This window comes from Buteo buteo, chromosome 17, assembly GCF_964188355.1.
Source record: "Buteo buteo chromosome 17, bButBut1.hap1.1, whole genome shotgun sequence".
Taxonomy (NCBI): Eukaryota; Metazoa; Chordata; class Aves; order Accipitriformes; family Accipitridae; genus Buteo; species Buteo buteo.
In genome coordinates, this window is record NC_134187.1 from 12,852,986 (window position 1) to 12,874,027 (window position 21,042).

General features: G+C 40.6%; 1 protein-coding gene across 8 annotated transcripts in view; it reads left to right on the forward strand.

The window, feature by feature from the left end:
* The window catches only part of CYRIA (CYFIP related Rac1 interactor A), a 59,067-nt gene that overhangs the window by 677 nt on the left and 37,348 nt on the right, over positions 1–21,042 (forward strand). For 5 of the 8 annotated variants that reach the window (XR_012653306.1, XM_075049101.1, XM_075049099.1 and 2 more), the window contains exons 2-3: positions 17,263–17,312; positions 19,123–19,191. The gene's annotated coding sequence lies outside the window, so the exon portion shown is untranslated. Of the gene's footprint in view, positions 1–26; positions 541–17,262; positions 17,313–19,122; positions 19,192–21,042 lie in introns of those variants that run through there. The other 3 variants (XM_075049098.1, XM_075049100.1, XM_075049103.1) reach the window with 3 other exon arrangements.

Below are 21,042 nucleotides of genomic sequence, written 5' to 3' on the forward strand. Positions count from 1 at the left end.
CGGGGACGGGGCTCTGCGGCCCCCGCGGCTTTCTCCCCTCGCCCCCCTGCCCTCGCGGCCGCCTTGGTGCCCCCTCCTCGGTGCGGGCTCACCCCGCCCCGGCCGGCCCGGGCCGCGGGCGGCGCGGCTTGCCCCTGCCCCTCGCACCGCCGCCGCGGGGGCGGCCTGGCGGCGGGGGCCGGGGGACGCGGCCAACTGTTGCCCCGGAGAGCGCCGGCCCCAGAGCGTTGGCGGCTCCCGTAGCGCCGGGCGCTGGGAGGGCTCGCTTCGCCTCGGCTGCCGGCTGCGTTTGGAAAGGCGTCGGTTGCGGTGCGAGCCCCCGCCGGGGCAGACGCTTCCCCCGGGCACGGGCCCTCCGGGCTGGAAATCTGTGGGCTCTCGTTGCCGGCCGGTGGATGCCGGAGCCGCCGCGGCTGCGGGGGAGAACAGCGCCGGTGCGGGGACCTGCCTCCGCCTGCACCCGGGCCCGGGGGAGCCCGGCTTAGCTGTGAGGCTGGCCGAGGACACCGGCCGGACAACCCGGCGTAGCGCCGTGCAGCAGTGAGTACGCCTGGGCTGTGGCGGGGGGAGAGGGGGGGATTAAGCTCCCAACTTCGATTATCCCCAGAACTTTGTGTTCCGGCTGCGGGTGGTTGTTGGATGCGGGCTGCTGTGAACGCGGTGCTTCCAGGGGGATGCCGCTAGGCACGAGGTGAAAAACGCGAGCTGTAACGCCGCGTTCACCTCGGTGTTTGAATCTCTGTCCACGCTGAGATGTGTTACAGTGAACAGATACCGCGCTTGCATCTGCTCTGCCTATTATTATTATTTCCCTAATTTAATTTCGAGACCGGTTAGCTTTAATTTTATTTATCTGGGTTTTGTTATGCTAAGGTCTTAGTAATACGTGACTTAGTAATACGTGACGCCACTCTGTAAAATTGAATGCTCCGTGCTTTCGGTGGTGTTGGTAATAACTTGCCAAGGGTGGTGATGCGTGTTGGTTTCCAGCCTGTTCCTGGTAGTCTTTGACTGCCATACAGCTCATCTTTGAACCCTCTGCTATTTTTTACCAGCTCCTAAAGACAGTTTATATGTGTATGGGGAAGGGGTAAGTTAAGGGGGACAAGGATGTTTTTGCTTTGCTTCTCCTGTTCTCACCATCTGCAAGGTCAGAAAATAATGAAAACGACTTTGGCTGTGAACTCTTAGGTGGGGAGGTCTGGAATGAAATGCTGTCGTGACATGAGGTTGCCTTGTGGGCAAGGAATTTCACATGCTCAGCACTGCTCTACAAAAATACCCCAACTCATATTACACAGGGAAGAACCAAGCTGATACTTCCCTTTTCTCTGTTATGCTAACTTGTATATTTCTATAACATGTAAGGAAGACTTACACATCAGCAATGTACTACTTTATTTTTTTAAGGAATAAACTTTGTAATTTCTCGTGTTTGATTCTTCTTTCTCCTGTAATACCCCTAACCCCCCACCTCAACAGGCCCAAATTAAAAACTAACAATAAAGCCCTACTACTTATGACTTTAGCTTTCCTAGGGTAGACTTAAAAAAATGTTTTAATGAAATGAAATTACAGATTATGGGAATAGCATGAAGGGTTTGACTTAAATTCATAAAAAGCATAAAGTAGCAACTAAGAATAAAATTATTCAGTTTGAACCACTATAGTATAGTCTATCTGGTCTTTAAGGTTTCACTTAAATGTAAACTATGGCAAGTACAAGTGAGGCTCTCAGGGTTATTTAGATGGTTTCTAATATTTTATTGGATCCTGCTCTGTACTTCTTCACTACCCTCCTGTGCTGTTTTTGCAGTGACACTTAGGTTTTTTTCCGTGAACTTCTGTTCTTTATTAAAAACAGAAAGTAAACAAACCACAAGTGATTAAAAAGACAATGTATGCCAGTAATTAGAATAAAAAATACTTGGTTAATTCACAAAGGAAAAATGGTGATCATCATGCATACTACTGCATAGTTACTGTCAGCAGATGTCATTTCTTCATAATAGTGAGTCTATTAGTGAATTTTACAGTGCTGGGAGGATAATTCTTTGTTAGTGTGCTTAGCTTGTCTTCGTGACATCATTTTTTGACACTGTTTTGTCAGGCTGAAATATCTTGTCCTCAGCAGTATGGTAGTCTCACAAAGACATTGAGGATTTGCATGTGCAGTATGTTGCAGATTTCCACATGTTGTGTGTTACACAAAATGAGAGCTTAAAATGTGTGTCAAAAATACTAGATGTTATTTAGATGACTAACAATTCCCATACTTTAACAGAAATCGTATTTTATAGGTGTACAGATACTATAAATAAGACCTCTTTAATTGATCACATATATATGTATTTCCAAATGCCCTTTTAATTAAAGTTTTCAGAGAAACTGTTAAAGAGTTTTGTAGAATCACTGGCATTCTTTAGCACTAGGTGCCTAATGCATGCAGTAGCACATGAACTTGATCGTTCAGTTCACGTTTCATACAAAACAGAAAAATACTATTCTATATCCAAAACCTGTATGCAATCCAGATGTCATTAGGTCTCCTATTAAATCCCTGGAGACAAACTGAGTATGTCAATGTGACCTATAATATCAGTGGACAGAGAAATATGCGTGCTAATAATATATGTTGATTTGAAGGAGCCAAAACCTCTTAGTGTTTCCTCTGTGCTGAATTCAGTATGTATTTGGATCTGTTTCAGTATTATCAATCATTCTTTTAGCAGTGCTTTCTACTCATGTTATCTAGGAATGCAAAACAGTAATGTTAAATCAGAGAAGACAGTTTGAGAGGCATGAATTAAAATATTTAATATATGGGGCAGCTTGAGAGTTGCAAAAAACAGTCATAAATTTGAATTTTGTTGTTTAAATTAAAATTGTAATAGAAGCTGCTATGCACTTGTGTGAATGATGATGAGAGTGATGTGAATGATGTGAGATGTACAGGTCCTAATTCTTGTGAAGTACTGAATTTACCATTCTTCTACTTTCACAGAATTCCAATTCACACTTGCAATTAAAATGAAAAACGTGTCTTATTTTCTGTCTTTATATACTGCTTGATACAAGTTCTTGATTTAAACTGGTAGCAGTAGTTGCTTCTGTAGGAAAAATAACAGTAATAGATGTAGGACAAATACTTTTTAAGACAGGTATGACCCAGTGCAGCACTGACACACAGGTGCTTGAAAGGTTTTTATTTAGTATTAAATGTTTAGAAATAACCTCATAGTTGGTATCTTCATGTTGACATTAAGTTAAATATCAGTCAGTGTTACCTTAATTAAGGAATGATTACTTTTGCAGGCCAGTGGCTGAAATATTCTTGTCTAATTTATGAACTTGTCAATAGACTACAAAACTAGTCCTCTGTGGGACTTCTTTGTGCATTTTATCCTTTTTTACCTGTCCGTGATAATACTTCTACAGGGCTGTTCGTAGTGGCAATGGACAGGTCGACTTTTAACACCATGGTCTGGATGACTGGCAGTGCAAAAGGTGAAACTAATATGTAAGTCCGAGGCTTATTTTTGAGTAAATCTGTGTAAGGAATTTGTGAAGTTCGTAAAATGTGAAAAGTTCATTTTGAAGGTTCCAGTAGCAGTGCAACTTGTGGTGTTATGTGTGCCTGTCACAAGTGCTAGTCCAGTTTGGGTAAAGTCTTAGGTTAATAAATGTGATCTATAAGCATGTGTCCCTCAGACCTGTTGAAGAGCATCAATATGGCATGGGAGTTGTCATGTCTAGAATACAGCATGGAGCATACTGGGATCTTGAGTTTGGTCCCCTGTTTGTCTGTGATGAGCTCTGGATGACCGAGTCATATATAGGCATTGGAGTTTGCACAATTTAATAACACTCTGGAGGTGGTTCGATGTTTTTAAGGGGATGTGTAGACGAACATTTTAGATAAAAGCCATTCTGTACTCTCCTATAGCTCTCTGATGCACATAGGTTTAACTTAAAATTTAAATAGTTGTTAGAAGCTTTTTTTATATATAATTTATGGGATTTGGAGGGGGGGAATCCTTCTCCCTGTTGTATTACAGCCTGAATTCATAAATTATTTTACTGGCCTATTTTACAGTTAGATGCCTCAAAGCTAAGGTTGGTGTTTGTAAAACTCATGTCTGAAAGCACATTTTTTACTGTGAGGAAAATCAGATGCACAGAGCTTCATTTCTGCGTCCATCCAGAGCTGTTACAGCGTGACTGTTCTGGAGAGTGGCATCTCTCTCCTGCCTAACTGTCTTTGGCATGCTGACATGGGAATGTTCCCTCAGGATTTGGAAAGCTTGTTTTACTAAGAAATAAGTAAGTGTAAGCTATTTACTCAAAGTTGAGGAAGAAGCATTTGCAATGATGTTTATCTCTCCCTCTTCTTATATTTGATGGTGCATTAGTTACATCCCTTGCTTATGAAGTATGAAGCTTGATTCTCTGTCCCCTTTTCAGCTTGAAGTAACTTGAGCTCACATCTCCCTCTTCCCAGGAGAGGGCAACAAGCAGCATGTCATAAGCTGTCCTTTATTTCACCTGCAACTGTGTCACTTTGAAAAAAAGAATTAATTAGGCCAGAGGGAGAGTGCCTCCTGCCCTGTAATTAAGGCATTCAGGTGAGGGGAATCTGGTTTCTATGGGTGTTTCATTCTTTCATTTGATAGATATTTTTCCATTTCATAGCTTGAGTGGGAATAGTCTAGGACAGACTATAGTCTGTGGGTTAGGGCATTACCCTGGCATGCAGAGATGTGGTTGTGAGCCAGCCTCTCAACCTGGAAAGAGCCTACCACCCACTTCTACTTCCTCTGTGGTTGCTTTCCTGATGCTTTTATATTGCTCAATGGTGCTTGGGGGCACGCTCTTACCTTCTCATCTGAAACTTCAAAATTGCATGACTCCTTTCCTCATCAGCTTGTGAAAGGGGTGACTTTGCATCTTGCTCCTGGGGAGGCCTGAGGGTTTTACAACCCTTTTTAATAACATAGGTATCTCTTGAGCTTCCAGGACAGGTGACATTTAAGGTACAGACTTCACAACTTTGTTTCCTGTTAGGTTAGATGGCTTCCTGCTTACTATCCCAGTTATTGTAATTTCCATTTTATACCCAAATTTATTGTAGCCATGCTCAAAATTCTCCCGTGTGTCCATTTTGTGCTTCTAGTCTCATATGGACTAGTAAATCTAAGAAAAGTGTAGATCTGGGGGGGACGAAGGCCAGAATTTGGTAAGACTGAGGTTCCTTTCAGGAGAAAGCCCTTATTTGGGGGTTAGAACACAATTTGAGGCTGGTTAATTCAGTTGTCCAGCATAGGCATCTATCTCATCCTTGCTGAAATGGTTTACAACATCCACCGTGTCTGTGCTTGGCTAGCAGACGGCTAGAAGACCCATGTCCTGATGGACTAGCGCCTACTGGAAAGGTGGGGTATTTTAAGACAGCTCGGTACTATTTGCCTCTGCAACTGAACTGAGCCTGGTAGAGTCCTAAGACTGTTGTTATCTAGGCTAAATGTGGTTAGACTGGGAAGCAGGAGGAAGGGGTTGTTTTGTTGTTTTTCAAAGACATTTCAAAGAAAACCTGCTTTCTGTTTTATTTTCTTTATTGCAAGTGTATTTGGTATCTAGCCTGATCATTATAATTTTTGTTTTGCAGCTGCCCTGGATTAAGTCTGGAAGGTTAGCTTGAGTTAATGGCTTTCTGGGAAGAGGGGGAGAAAGTTCATCTTCTGGTTTCTCTCATGCATGTTAATAGAGATGCGGAGCTGTGGGGCAAAACTTCATTACTGTTGGTTGTTAGCTGGTACGGAAAAGCTGAGTGATGGTGCCACTTATGGAGCTGAATTGGTTTTGGAGAAGGAAAATTCTCTCTGGTAACTGGTCCATATGATCCTATCTCCAGTAAATTGATTCCAGAATTGTGTTTAAATAGCCTCTGAGAGAGATGTGCAGTGGTATTTATTTGGCACAGATGATTTGCTGGTCCCAATTTTTTGGAAGGGGCTCGTTTAATGCTGTGGAAATTGAGCGAGGGAGGCAATGGTGAGGGGAAAATTTTATAATATGCCTCAGAGTTGTTAAAAACTTTAGATATTTTTAGATCTTAGAAATAGATGTTTAGATTTTGGAAGGCTAGATTGTTAAATTTGTTATATTTTATTTCCAGGAACAGTCTAATTTTGTCTCAGTTATACTTTCTGCCACCCACATATACACAGTCTGACTCCTTGTACTCTATTGCTTTGTAATTGCACAGTGTTTTGCTTCAAGGATCATCTGTAGACTGTTGGTGACTCCTTCAGATAAAGATTTCATGACAGATATTGGCATCTTTAGAAGCTTCTGGAAATAAGTTTGTAATCATCCCTAATAATTGATGGCGGCAAAGGAAATGGGAGCTGATATTGTGTAACTGTTTTTCCTATGTTTTTATTATTAAAGCATAAATGCCCTGTAGGACTGGAACACTTCCCTCACCCTCTCAACAAGGCTGTGCTGCAGCAGAGCTCTGTAATACCAATTACTGCGGGGTTGGTTTGCTGTTCCAAATGAGATCATGACGGGGATGCTGGAAAAACGAGTCTCTCTCAAAATGTGTTTCATGCTCTGAATACTCAAGAGGTTTTGTTAGAGTGAGATACTTAAGTCTATGGGGTTTATGTTTTTAATTAGAGAAGGTGTTAAAAAATCTACTTGCTATTTTGTATCAACATCTCTTGTATTCAAGAGGAAAACAGAAAATATTTCCTGATCTCGAAGTATTCTGGGAATGTGTTGCCTGTAGAACTGAATTGTATTTCTGCAACTAGATAATCTTACTACTTTTATTTATGTTATTATTTTTCCTGAAAGACAGGGAGAGAGCACACATATTAGAGGCCTTAGAAGTATACATAATCTGCTTGTCCATTTTTATACTGTGAGACAAAAAAATTATTGGGGTCTGACTACTTACGCCTTTGTTTTACTGAGGTTTTGATTCATTATGGCACAGACAGTATCATGTTGTCCTTTACTGAACTAAAAGTAAATCTGCCAAAAAAAATCCCCTTTTGTTCTGCTGCTGAGGAACACTGTGGGCTGCCAAATCCTGGCAGTCTGAGTCACCACAATCGTAATAAAGTGTTTGTACTTTTGCGGTTGCTGTTATTCAGTGTCTTCTAATTTATTCATAAGACAAAGGGACACCTACAAGTTAAGATACTACTTTTTAAAGAAATATTCCATGTTTATACTGAAGTAACATTTGTCAAAAGAGAATTAAATACGCACTGGTAACGCTTCAAAGCTTCCAAGGAGCAAGTGGTAGTCTTTAACAGTAAGAAATATATATATACACACATATATTTAACAAATTCCATTTTCTGTCTAAGAGCAATGTTAGACTTCAAAAAATTATGAGATTATTTTAAACTCCTTAGTGAACTCTGCTGTTTCGGCCATGTGATCTGACGTGATAATGATCTGATAACCAGGGAAACTGTTTCCTTCCTTAAAAAAAAGAAAAAAGTTTTAAGGACAGAGACTCTGACCCTGGAAATGCTTATCTGTATTTTGACTTTGATGCGTGGGCTGTGACCCAGCAAGCATAACTCATGTAATTGAATTCAGTTGTTTTCAGCATCACTCCCAAAGCAAGCTGTCGAATATTAAGTTGCAATACTCAAATAGAACTCCAAATGACTGCACATAAACAGCTGAGGGAAAGCAAGGTGGTTCTGAATCAATGATGGGTACCTGTAAGGCTGACAAATATGTTCCCTGACTGCACGGGAGATGTCTGCTGGTGTCCTGTGGGTGGCTGTCTGCACACTGTGGTGGTCTGGCTGATGCGCCCTGCTGCCTGTGCTTGGGCAGGAGATGGGAGTTCTTACAAGCTGCTGATCCCATCACCCATGCATGGAGAGGAGATGTGTTTCCTTATAATTTCTCGTTTCATTAGCTATTTATGGGTGGGAGTCCTCATGACTTAGGCTTTTAACTCTAATATCGGTTATTGAGGCAGAAACAATGATTTCTTTCTTTCTCTTGATAAAAGAACAACAAGGCTTTTATTCCTTTTTTGCCTGATACATAATGAATTCTGTATGTCATTTACCTTTCCCTAGTGTTGAGCTAATGAAATTTCCATAGTTCTCTCAAAAAAAGCCAAATTTGGTAAGTCAGGTCATTAGTAACTTTTCCTGACTCCATCTTGTAGAGCTGCTGAAGAAAAGGAAGGTGAACCGAGCTGGGTGTGGGTGGTGGGCACTGGGGTGGTGTGGGACACGTGCGGAAATTCATGCGGCAAAGTACTATAATTTTAATTGCTGCTTTGCGTCATACTATCACTACAGCTGCTTCCCAAAGAAGAAGTTCGCATGCTATTGACAGGACATTCACACAAAGAAAGGAGATGGTAGATAAGCAAATGCAAATATATTACATGCCCTCTATCCTTTAGTTTTTAATACATTCTCTAGTGACAAGTTCAGCGTGAAACACTTGGTGACATGTAGTTATATATGCATTAAGTAAATGGCAGTTGATTCACGGTATCCCTCTCTGAGGGTATATATTCTTAATGCACTGAGGTAGGGATGAGTGAGTAGTAGTACAGCTCTGAGCTTCTTGATTCATGTGGCAATGCAGTCCCACTCGGGTGCTGACTTCCTTTCTCCTTTTTTTTGCCCATAAAAGGAAAAAAGTGCTGCCATATGACTTGCTTTAGAGAGAATCACAAGATGAGGATCGGGGGGGGGAGGTTATTCAGGTAGGTTTGTTTCTTGTACATGGTACAAGACATTCTGCTTTCTGTGTTTAATGTGGTATTGCTAGCAGAGTATGTGGTAGTATTCCCTTCAACTGACATTGAAGTAAAACATTTCATTCTTCTAATAACTTTTTTTTTTTTTCTATATGGATGAGAGGTTCTGAAGGGAAGTTGGATATAAATGAGCTTGGAAAGAAGATAAAAATCCCAGTTCTCGGGGATTAGGCTGTCCTCCAAACCTGCAGACAGTTTCCTGCTGGTGGTCAAAGAATAACTGTGGGTGGTATTTTCCCATCTTGTGCCAGTGGCTATAGGTAGGCATGCCTAAGTTTATTGCTTAATTTTTCACTGTTAAAAAGTTTCATGTCCGGTTTTCCAGAAAACAGACTATTCAGGTGATTCTCTGAAGACTTGCCCAGAATTCAAATCTGGACATCTCAGTGCCTTTCTGTGACTGGAGAAGTCCTTGAGGCCACTTGCTCTGCAGTCTTACAGTGACTTTCAGTGTACAGTAAAGCAAGAATTGCCTGACTTCCTTTGACATATTCTGACAAAAAGCATAGCCCTCCCACTGATGAGGATCACATTTTCTCCATAGAACGAAGGCAATTAACAGCTCTAAATAAGATCCAACCTGCTTCTGCCGTGGGTTACTAGGTGGTGTTTGATGGGCTCCTGGTTTGGCATCGGAGTGTGCAGCCAGCACCAGGATGGTCTCGAACTGTCAGCTTCAACTGTGCTGCCTGCTGATGTCCTGCATGTGCATTCAAAGCTGTCTCCGAGTCAATGATTCACAGTATTGATCAGCTTGGGTTTCGTCAGCCTTGTATGTTCCCTTTACTTACTGATGCTGTGAAACGATTTGACATGGGGGCATGTAAATCAGCTGTCTCTCTTCTTGCTCAGTCTAGCACAAGGCGTTTTAGAAATCACAGCAGAATGGATCTACCTGTGGAAACCAGACTTTTTTCTTTGGCAACTGTGAAAAGTGGAGAACTTCGACCCAAGCATTTACTTTCTTATGAAATTAGGCATTTTGTCAAGGAGTCCAAAGGGAGCTGGAGAAAATGAAGATCTCGGTAATGAGCAGTCATTTCCTAGCATCATCCTTTTCTAGTGTCACCATAGGTATCCCGGGAACAGAGCAAAAGGACCATACTAATTCTGGATCTAAAGTCACTTTTTCTTTCAAGATGGTTTATTAATTATTTTTTTTCCACATCAGAACTAGGATGTAGGCCAAGATCTGTGAGAAACAGATGTCTGTCGCATGCCAGCAGTGTTATCATCGCTGGGATTTAATAAATTTGTTACTTCACTTATGTGGGAGCGGTTTTGGTGTGTTGTAGGTTTTTGGTTGTTTTTCTTGGAAGATCTGATAGTGAGTTTTCTGGTTAATTGGAGTGATGGTCTTTAGTTGAGTGTTGATGTCACTGCTGGGTGGATTTGTCATCTTTTCATCTTTTTGAAAGACAGAAATTGTACCTGTAGTTCAAGGCACTATGATTAAAGTATTCCCACGTAAACTGGGGTGTGGGAGTTCATCATCTGGGACTATTAGGCTGGAACAGATGGTTATTAGGTGGACTCACTGGACCAGATTGGCAGCCAGTACTCCAACAGTTATAAATGGTTTGTCAAGGTTTTACAGAAGAATATGCAGTTTTGTCAATACTGTGGTGTGTTGACCCTGGCTGGACACCAGGTGCCCACCAAAGCTGCTCTATCACTCTCCTCCTCAACTGGAAAGGGGAGAGAAAATATAATGAAAGACTTGTGGGTCAAGATAAGGACAGGGTGAGATCACTCGACAATTACTGTCATGGGCAAAACAGGCTTGACTTGGGGAAATTAAATTAAATTTATTGCCAATGAAATCAGATTAGGATAATGAGAAATAAAACCGAAATCTTAAAACACCTTCCCCTCTCTCTTCATGGGCTTAACTCCACCCCTGATTTCTCCACGTCCTCCCCTTGAGCAGCGCAGGGGGATGGGGAATGGGGGTTGTGGTCAGTTCATCACACGTTGTCTCTGTTGTTCCTTCCTCCTCACACTCTTCCCCTGCTCCAGGGTGGGGTCCCTCACACAGCAGACAGTTCTTCACGAACTGCTCCAGCATGGGTCCCTTCCACGGGCTGCAGTCCTTCAGGCACAGACTGCTCCAGCGTGGGTCCCCCACGGGGTCACCAGTCCAGCCAGCAAACCTGCTCCAGCGTGGGCTCCTCTCTCCACGGGGCCACAGGTCCTGCCAGGAGCCTGCTCCAGTGCGGGCTTCCCACGGGGTCACAGCCTCCTTTGGGCATCCCCCTGCTCCGGTGTGGGGTCCTCCCCGGGGCTGCAGATGGAGATCTGCTCCCCCGTGGACCTCCCTGGGCTGCAGGGGGACAGCCTGCCTCACCAGGGTCTTCCCCACGGGCTGCAGGGGAATCTCTGCTCCGGCGCCTGGAGCACCTCCTCCCCCTCCTTCTTCACTGACCTGGGGGTCTGCAGGGCTGTTTCCCTCACATGTTCTCACTCCTCTCTCCGGCTCCAATTGCAGTTGCTGTTGAGAAGTTTTTTCCCCCTTCTTAAACCTGTTCTCCCAGCGGCGCTACCACCGTCACTGATGGGCTCGGCCTTGGCCAGCGGTGGGTCCGTCTTGGAGCCGTCTGGCATTGGCTCTGTTGGACAAGGAGGGAACTTCCAGCAGCTTCTCACAGAAGCTACCCCTGTAGTCTCCCTGCTACCGGAACCTGGCCACGCAAACCCAACTCACAATATTATTCATCACATTTTTAAGAATACTCCAAGGTAAGCAGCGTTGGGAATGAAGAAGCATGTAGTGAGATGATCTGTAGGTAAGAGGTTGTGAAAGTGGTGTATGTTTTTGTACTGTCAGTGTAATTTTTCAGTATCCTGTGGTACTGCATAATCACTTAGATCTATACAAAGTTTTAAACACAGTGATTCTTGCTAAGTATAATATTTACATCCACATTTGCACCATGGTAGTTGTGTTTTCCTTTGGAATATTTTTATATGCCTCCGTTGCATTTACAAAGACTTCTTGCTTGTGTTTCTTTTTGTGCAAAATAAGAGTAAATGTTTTTGATTCAGGTTTGCATGAATTTTTTTAAAGTAAATAAGTTGGGATTTCCGACTCAGAAGAAAGAAACAAATTTGTGAAGACATATATAAGTATGTGAATTATTGAAAAAACCCACAGATTTGTTCCTGAAATGCTAATCTTGTAAAGTGAATTTCTTCCTTGCCCGCTACCCCGATGTGGGTAAAGTTTGGAGAAGCAGTCTCAGCTGCTGTGCATTGGGATGCTGTCAGTAGAGCTATGCCTGCTTTATACCAGCTGACAGTCAAGACCAATGTTCTACTGGCATCAGTCCAGGCTTGCTGAAATGAAGAAGTCAGATGCTCATCTTCAGTCTGTCTGAACACATTAAAAAACTCCAAAACCTAGAGAGTACATATTTTCACGTGTGCTGCATATAATACATGTGGAAATAAAAAGGCTCAACTGTTACACATTTATTTGGTTCTGTTCTCTTGGTTTGAAGGCAACTATCACCTAGGTGAAGATGTGATATTAAAGGCAGAAGCTATAATGCCTGGAAAAGGTGACTTGTTAATTCTGAAATGCATTGGCTACGTATGGAATTAACTTCTAAAAATGATATTCTCCAGAAGGAACTGGGTACTATAATTGTGATGCATTTTCATAGTAGGAACTAAATAAGGAATGGATATGGCATGCGACTGTACTGTTACATTTTTAGTACTGTTCGTGACACAGTTTTGTCCTGTGCCAACTAACGCTTTCCCAGATAATGCCCAAGCATAGTTCTGGGGTTAGGAGAGACTATGGATCGTTTCCAAAAGGCTCTTTGGATCTGGCCAGGCTGTTTTGGAGGGATAGGATTTTAGTTGTACAGCCATGAGCTCTACCATGCTCACTGGTTCCAAGCTCAGAGTGTGGCTGTGTGCCCTGATCTGTTTTATTTTCTGACATATATGTGGCCACAGATCCTGCTTTCCAGGAAGCTGGGATTCAGCAGCTTCTTTGGTAAGGCAATGGCAGGATTACCTTTCTTTGTGTGCTTAGAAAGGTAAGAGAAAAAATTCTGTCAAACCTGAAAGTGAGAAGCTGTGTCTGGAAAGCTGGAAAAATAATCCAGAGCAACTTGAAATCATAGAATAATTGAGTTTCATATTGTTGTTATAAGAAAAGCCCTAGGGAATACACAGGTGTAATTAGCCATTTGGAAAGTGCTCGTTTAAAAAAAAAAATTATGAAGAATTATGGCCTGGCATTTTAAATCAAAATGAATAAATGAAATGTAAGCAGATGGCATCTACAGTGTCCTCAACCAGAGGATGTATATCCTGGCATTAGTGTAAAATTTATCCCTGTCCTAAGCTTTGCCTTCTGTTAAATAAAGGAGCAGTAGCAACCTGCTTGCGCAAACCTGAGTTGTCATGATCCTTAGGAAGTTTTGTCTGGGGAATCCCTGTCTCAAGCAGATGTTTCGGTCCTCTTCTAATTGTCTGATTGCCTCCTCTCAAGGACGTGCAAATCTAACTTTATATTTAGCAAAACCTGTAGGGCGTGGGAGGTTTTTGTCTGTTTTTTGTGTGTTGGTTTTGTTTTTTTTTTTTTTTGAAGCAGTGTTAAACCTATTGGCATCCTAATGACTTAGCAGAGTCTGATCCAACAGACAACTTACGGGTTGACTGTAGTCCGTGGAGCGCTTCCATCTGTCTCACCACCTCTCTTCTATAGGAGATGAGGAATAGCTGTTGGGATGACGTAGGCTGCCTGGTGAACTGGCCACGTATCCCTCCACCTGGAAGTGGTCCAGCGATCAGAAACAGCTCCTGGTCCCCACGTGGACAGTGACAGGCCAAGTTCCATTCCTGGGCTTGCAATTCCTGGTTCGGTTTGTGGTTTGAGGGTTGCATGGGGACAGAATCGAAGCTCTGGTCAGGATGCTCTAAGGATGAACTGTCCTGAAGTATCTGTATTGCCATCAACATCTCTTTCATCTTTCTGCATAATATTTAAATAGTATGAGCTTGGTAGTAAAGGCTTTAATGAGCCTGTGCTTTTTCAGTACATATTGATAAGTGTGCTCTGCTGCTGCTCCTTTTTTATTTTTTGTATCTTAAATCAAAATATAGACTTGTTACTTCATTCTGGAACATAGACTTTCTACTTCTTGAGAAAGGACTTCTAAAACATGAAGTAATATTGTGGTTGCATAGTTAGGATTTGAGTCTGGCCTCTGACGCACACGTCATCTTATTTAATGCTTCTGTTTCACCTTTGAACTACAAAATTATGTAGTCCATTCTGTAATGCAACTTCACTTAACTCTTTATTTGCAAGTAGAATTAATTTAGCATCTTTGCTATTTATGCTTTGTTGAATACTGATCATGCAGCCTTAATTATTTCTTACACAGCAGGAAACTTTCAAAGTAGCAGCTGTGTTTTGCCTTAAGTCAAATTGGTTGTGGACTACAACTGCTCAAATCCCTGGGTGGATAATAAGCTTTACTCCCAGCAGGTCACCCAGACTACTGTGCTGAGGGTACTGAACTGACTTCTGTGTTTCATTGTATAAATGCATTTTAACTAGGGATAAATTGACTTACTGGATGTTACCGAAACAGTAGAAGAGAATTTTCTCTTCTGCATTAACATGTGATGCTTTGCCTCCTTGTTTGACATCCTTCCTTTAAAACACCATTAAGGTTTTTGCTAAGGTTCCCAGAGTGTCTATTTATTTCTGTCAATTTTTATCATGCTGGTGTCTTCAGAAATGATTCTCCTGAGGAGAAGAGCAGTTGCTGATAAACATGTTCCTTCACCCCATGTTTAGGTCGGATTGTTGTAAGGAATATCTTGGTATTTTGTTATTTTATAAACAGTGTTGTCCCTCTTCATTCACCCTGCTTTCCTATGGAAGACTGCGATATCAATCTTGGACTGTTTATCTCCACTTTGAAAGGAATATTCCTTTTTAAAGACCCCAAACTGGAAATTTGAAGCTCTTTCAGTCAGAGTAGTTTATCCTCTTTCTCTCCCATGGCACTTGCTTTTTCCCACTCAATGGCATCTCTCTCAGTCCAAATGTCTTACCTCGATGAACTTGCCTTGCAGCCCGTTCCACGGAGTTATTGCTTGCGGAACAAGAAGTGTTTCCTGGCATCTGTTCATAGCCTTTTTTTAATGCACGTTTCATACCTGTTCATTGTATTAATATGAATTGGACTGACATTGTTTTTACTTCTCATTTGAGATTGTTTTAGTTTGATTTTGTTTCGACTGAAAGAAATTTGGATATTTGGGATAAATTTTTAAAAAGGTTAAAGAACAGACTTCCAGAATGTAATGCGTATTTTGTTAAACATCTAGTTCAGTGCTAGCTACTACTTAAGTTGTGCTTAGGGTAGCTATTCTGTATAAGTTGTAAAGTAATTTCATGATTCAGCTGAACAGGAGATGCTCCTTGATAGTTGCTGGTTTTTTGTTTCCAAAATTTAGGTTTGCTGTATAAAAACGCAGTTCGACTTCCAAAGTAATTGTGCTATTGTCTACTTTCCAGCCACAGTCTGTAATCTTTTTGTGGGTTGCACCTGTTACATGAGAGCTTATTGTTGCCAGCACTGTTAATTTTCTCCAAATAAGCCAAGTTATGTAACAGAACAAACTGATCTAACATAAAAATACGGAAATTATGAATATAACTGAAGAAAATTCTCATTTACCTTTCTTTTGGTCTGTGTTAGATCTCAAGATTTTTAACTAGCTCACTAGGCTTATGTGCTCTGATGAACATACAGGTTTTTTTAAACAATCCAATTGTCTTGTTTTGCAACATACAAATTCTACAGTATCTATCAAATATATTTTATCTTCTGCTCTTGCATCTACTTCACAACTTTTATGCTATTTCATTTCTTATAGCAATCTTCCATTTTTATTCCATAGAGTTTTAGCCTGGATTTTTTTCTGTCCCACTTGCAAACAGTTTAAAGGTTTCTGGCAATTTTTTACCATAATTAAACTTGTAAGTCTTGGTCTATAATTAATTAATTTTCCTGAAAAACATTTCTGTTCAAATACTTCTGTAGAATTTGGTGAGATATGTCCTGTGCATTTGAAGGGAATTAAGTGGTTGTTCACTCTCAAATTATGATCTTTGAAATTGTATATCCATTTAATACTTCCAGAAAGAAGTGGAAGTTTAGTACCTTTCCCCTTTTTCCCTTTCTTACTTCTGTTTTCTTTCTTGTGATAATGGGTTGTGAATTCAATTAAACTGTATTGCCTGTGGCTTCAGTGACTAAAACCTGATCTTTTCACATTGATGAACTCCTTCTGGAGTGGATCAAATAAATGGATCAGGTCATGGCTCAAATAAATACAGTTCTGCAGGTGTCTGCTTTGGTAGGAGATATTTAATTGATTAATTAATGTATTTAAGGTATTTAGCTAACAAATACTTTCCTCCCCTTTCTCAAACTGATGCAGGGTCTTTTTTTGTGTTGTGATATTCCTCCAAAGCCAGTTTATGTTATGTCGGCATAGTCTGTGCTAGGCTTGCCCTTGCAAAGCTTAATTCTACCTTTTTTATTTCTGACAATCATCTAAATTTCACAGTCCTCCTTCTTTACCTGCAGTGTTTCCATTTCTGTTCTTTCCAGTCTCTTCCTCCCACTGGTAATCCTTTCTCCTCATTTTCATCCACTCTGTTCTATCTATCACCTTCACTTTCATTTCTGGTAGTAAATCTGCTTTGGTTTCTGTTTAACATGAATCTTGCTGCGTTGTTGCGAAACCACTCTTTCCAGTTAACCTTAATTACATGAAGCTTGCTAAATACCTAAATGCTTAGTAGCTTGGGAGTTAACATGGTCTGGTAAGTGGGATACCCTCTTTGAAACTTTCTCACAGATGCTCATTTAATTAGTGCTGGTGTTCCTGAGTCCTTCAGACTTGTCATTTTTGTTTTTGTTGGGTCAAGAGGGAAGGGGTCATGTTTTCATATATCTTCAACCAGTAAAACGCTGTAGAAAATGATGGTATCTAGAGCTGGGTTTTGCAACCCAGTAGGGCTGGAGGCTCAGAAGTTGTCTCTTACTACATCACCGCTCTATAGGGAATGGTGGTTTTCTGGGTTCTGTGAGGTGCTTCCAGTTCTTTCCTTGCCCTGAGGTGTTCCTGCTTTGCCTGTTCACTGATGCCTCCTTCCTGGCTTCTTTCCCATGTAAGCTGCATAACTCTCTGTGATGTGCTGTACTATGAGATTAATTGACCTTTTGCTCTGGGCATAAGGCACAGTAGAAGATACCTTGCAGCAATACTCATTGCTTTTTTTAAAAAAAAAGGGGGAAATTACTATGTTTTGAAGGCATTTAAGTAACTTTTCTGATTTTTACTTGTTATTAATGAAACTGTTTTAATTACTAATTCTTTTAAAATAATTTTTAAATCCACAGACTGCAGCCCCTATCTAAATATCAGAAGGCTCTGGTTCATCTTCAACAAGGTAAGAGTCAACTTCAGTACTTTTTGTCTCGCACAGAACACCTGTCTAGCAGATTTGAATGTAATAAATGATAAATGAATACTCAGCCTCCCTTGAATGGCATCCTGTTATGTAGTTTTACTGTTGCACCGAACTGATGTTTTCAAAATGCTATCTGGGCATAATATTCTCACCTTGAGGTTTTTATTTGTTTGCTTTCCTTATTATAGAACAACAACTGAGAATTTTTCTTCCCATGCACATTTTCATTTACTCCACTGTTTGTTTTGAATCATTTCACTGTTAAGTGTTCTGGTCTGTGAAAACCCTTGGGACAGAATTGGCTTAGGCAGAGAGCAGGATTTGTTCTCATCCCTTTTGAAGTCCTAATTCTGTGATTTTTTTTTTAATTTTTTTTTTTTACACCTTCTACTGCCATTTTTTTTTTCTTTCAAATCTTGAACAGGTTCCCATTAAACTCTCTGAAATATAAGTTCTAAAACCCCTCTGTTGCTACAGAACTGGAGAGAATGTGCAGCCAGCAGCAAACTAAAGCAATGCTGAAAATAGACTTTTTTCCCCTAGAGAAAGGGAGTTTCCTGACTTGACCAGCTACTAATTGGTACAAAGGTTTGTTTACACAGAGGAATTATTCCTAATTAGTTCCCTATGTGGGTGCTCTACTTGGGAAATTAGTGTTACATTCTGATTTAATTTAATCTGCTTTTATAATGAATTGTTATAATTGGCAGTAAGGAACGTATTTTTAGAAGGAAAAAAAAAATCTGCACCATGCCACCTGCGAGTTTTAAAAGATAATTCCTCTTTAGACAGCCATCAAGCACTCCTACTATTTTGAAATTAAATGAATAGAAATCCATCATTAGATTAGAACTAGTTTTTAGTCATATCTTTATAAATATAGCTGCAGAAACACAACCACATGTTTTTTCAAAGCCAAAGCTTAATTCATCTGATTTATGGACCTCTGTTTTTCCATAGTTGTGAGGACAGTGAACCAGAATATTTGGGAAGAATGTTTATGGAGTTATATTAGCGTTATTGAGGTTATGGTTGAAATGGAAGTTCACTTCCAAGCTTTTCTGCAGCGGATTTCTTTTTCTTAAGTTGACTTCACCTTTGTTCTGGGAGCAAACTTGTGTCTCTGTAACTTATTTTATTTAAAGAGTTGAAAAAGTAACATAAGAACAGCTGTCCTTATAGATCCTTATGAAGAACCTGGTCCCCTTGGTTTTACTCTCAGCCTCCCCCCTCAACACTTGCAGAATGAAATGATCACTGTTAGGCATCTAAATTACATTCTTTATTTCAGTAGTTTCAAAAGATTGGAAAATTCATTTCTGAACTTAAAACCACTTTAACCAGACTTCTTTCAATGTAAATATTGTTTCAAATAGATATAGCCTTTATTATAAATTGCTAAATGTTTTGGAAATATATTCGCTTTTTCATTATTTCATTATTATTTCTTTCAATTCTTAATATAATGCATACCAGTATCAATGAACATTATTTTCTTTGGCTGTACCAGTCTTGGCAACAGCTTATTATAAAATCCAAATTAAATTGAGTCTGTTCTGCAGAATTACATGGGATAAAATTTAGTTTAAGTACCTGATCATTTCAACCCAACAGCATTTTTGAATGGTATTACTTCAAAAAAATTTTGGATGCTACAAATTTCACTTTGCAAAGAAAATTTCCATTTTCCATGGGTGTTTCCTTTTTAAGATAGAAAGTTTCATCTAAAAATTGAGAGAGGGAAAAGCACAGTGATCCCAAGTGTAATCTTGGATGTTTTTTATCACAGACGGACGTTGAATGTTTAGCATCGCATCTGTGGATTTTTGAATGTGAATTGGAACCATTGTATTTCTAGGTAAGACATAACCAAGTGTTTGTGTTTAGTACCCCCTTTCTTTTATACGTTAATTGTGAGAAAGCTAAAGAGTGCAATATGCTGGACTTCACTTTGTACAGGGTGTTTATGTCTTTGTTGAATGAGTCCACTGTTATTTGAGATTTTAAATAGTAACAGTTCAGTTGTCCTAAATTTTTATATTCCCTGAGAGGAACCACACCAGCAACTCTGCATGGTCTGTCTAAGTACGGGATTGAATTTTATGATTGGGTGCATCGTCGTTTGATTAGCTTGTTGCCATTCAAAGAGGTAGTTCAGTTCTGTCTGCCCCTTCTCTTGCATCAACACCTATACTCATCTGGGATGTGCTGGTTTAGGGAATTTGCTGCTGAAAATCTACAGGATTGTGAAGACTTCTTGGAGGACTCCTTTTCTGTCAGTTTAGACCACCGCATCAGCTCACTGTGGACTCAAACAAGTACTGGTGTCAACACAAGGAAATCGGTGCCAGTACTTGCATCAACAAATTGTTTTACTGCCTTTAAACTTCTCACTTCTCTCTGCTCCAAGAAAAGGTTTGATACATGAGGAAGACCACGAAGGGGTTGTGAACAGCTGCAGGCTTCAATATCTGAGGAGGAAGCAGAGGGTGACAGGGAAGAGCGAGGAGGTTTTAATCTGTAGATGTAATTACCGGAGAATTTGTCACTGAAGATTACCTTCTTTTTAGTGAAATACTAGAGGTCATGACAATTCGGCTACTCATGTTTAGCACATCGATTAGAGGGAACAGAAAGCAGGTCTCAGTGTCACACTTCACGTGCGGCCTAGCTGCAGTCAGCGCTATGCCAGGACTCTAGGGCTACAAGTTGCGTACACCAGTTTGGTGGTTCTGACCCAAACGTGCCGCTGTTCGGACTGCTGGGAAACGTGAAGCAGACATGACATTTGAGCTGGGTGGTTGCAGCAAGTAACACTTAAAGTCTGAAAGGGAATAATATCTTATTGTGGGGAAATAAGGCCATGCGAGATGGTAACTTTAATCTGGTAGTTTCTTGGAGAGATGGAAACCATCGAGTATGGAGAGGACTTTCTGAGCTAACCCTACTTTAGTAACAGTGAATGCTGTGATTAATTCCACTGCTGTGAGATGCATCCAACAAGCAATGCAGTGGACAAATGACCACAGAAACTTCAATTTGTTGCAGGTAAAAACAAGCCCAACATGGCAGCAGCCTGACTGGCTTTCTGTCAAAGCAGCTTTGCAGTACCCAAGTGAACCCAGGGATCGCAGTGGCAGTCTGTCAAAGTAAAGGTGTTTGCTAATCATGTGGATGTTTGTTCAAAAGAAATAAAGCTGCCTGCAGAGGAGTTTAGAACGTGTAGAGATTCATTAATTTAGAGGCCGCAAAGGATTCTGGTGAATGTGGAACTGGCGTAGCTGAAAGACAGCAGTATTCTCATTTCATTTCACTGGATGGGCAAATAAACCCAGGTCCAAGGGAGGAGGTGGGTGTGAGGGGTGGAAGAAAAGACTTATTAAGATTAAAAGCTGTAATCATAGCTTGACAGTTTCTGCAGTGTAAGAAATTACTCTTCTCTACCTTGTAAACTAATGATGTGATACTTGTAAGGACTGTATACTTAACCAGTGAAGCTTCTTTGTGTGTTTTGTTTTTACACATTCTTTTCTCCTTTAAAAGGCCTTCCAGCCTTCTATTACGTTACACTGTATGGAATTTAAAATAGGAATTATGTATATGACATACCTATTAAATTTTATAAAGATAGCATTTCAACTTAAATTTAAGGCCATTCTACTTTTTAAATGAAGGATGGTCTTTCTGAGCTTGAGAGGAAAGGATCTCA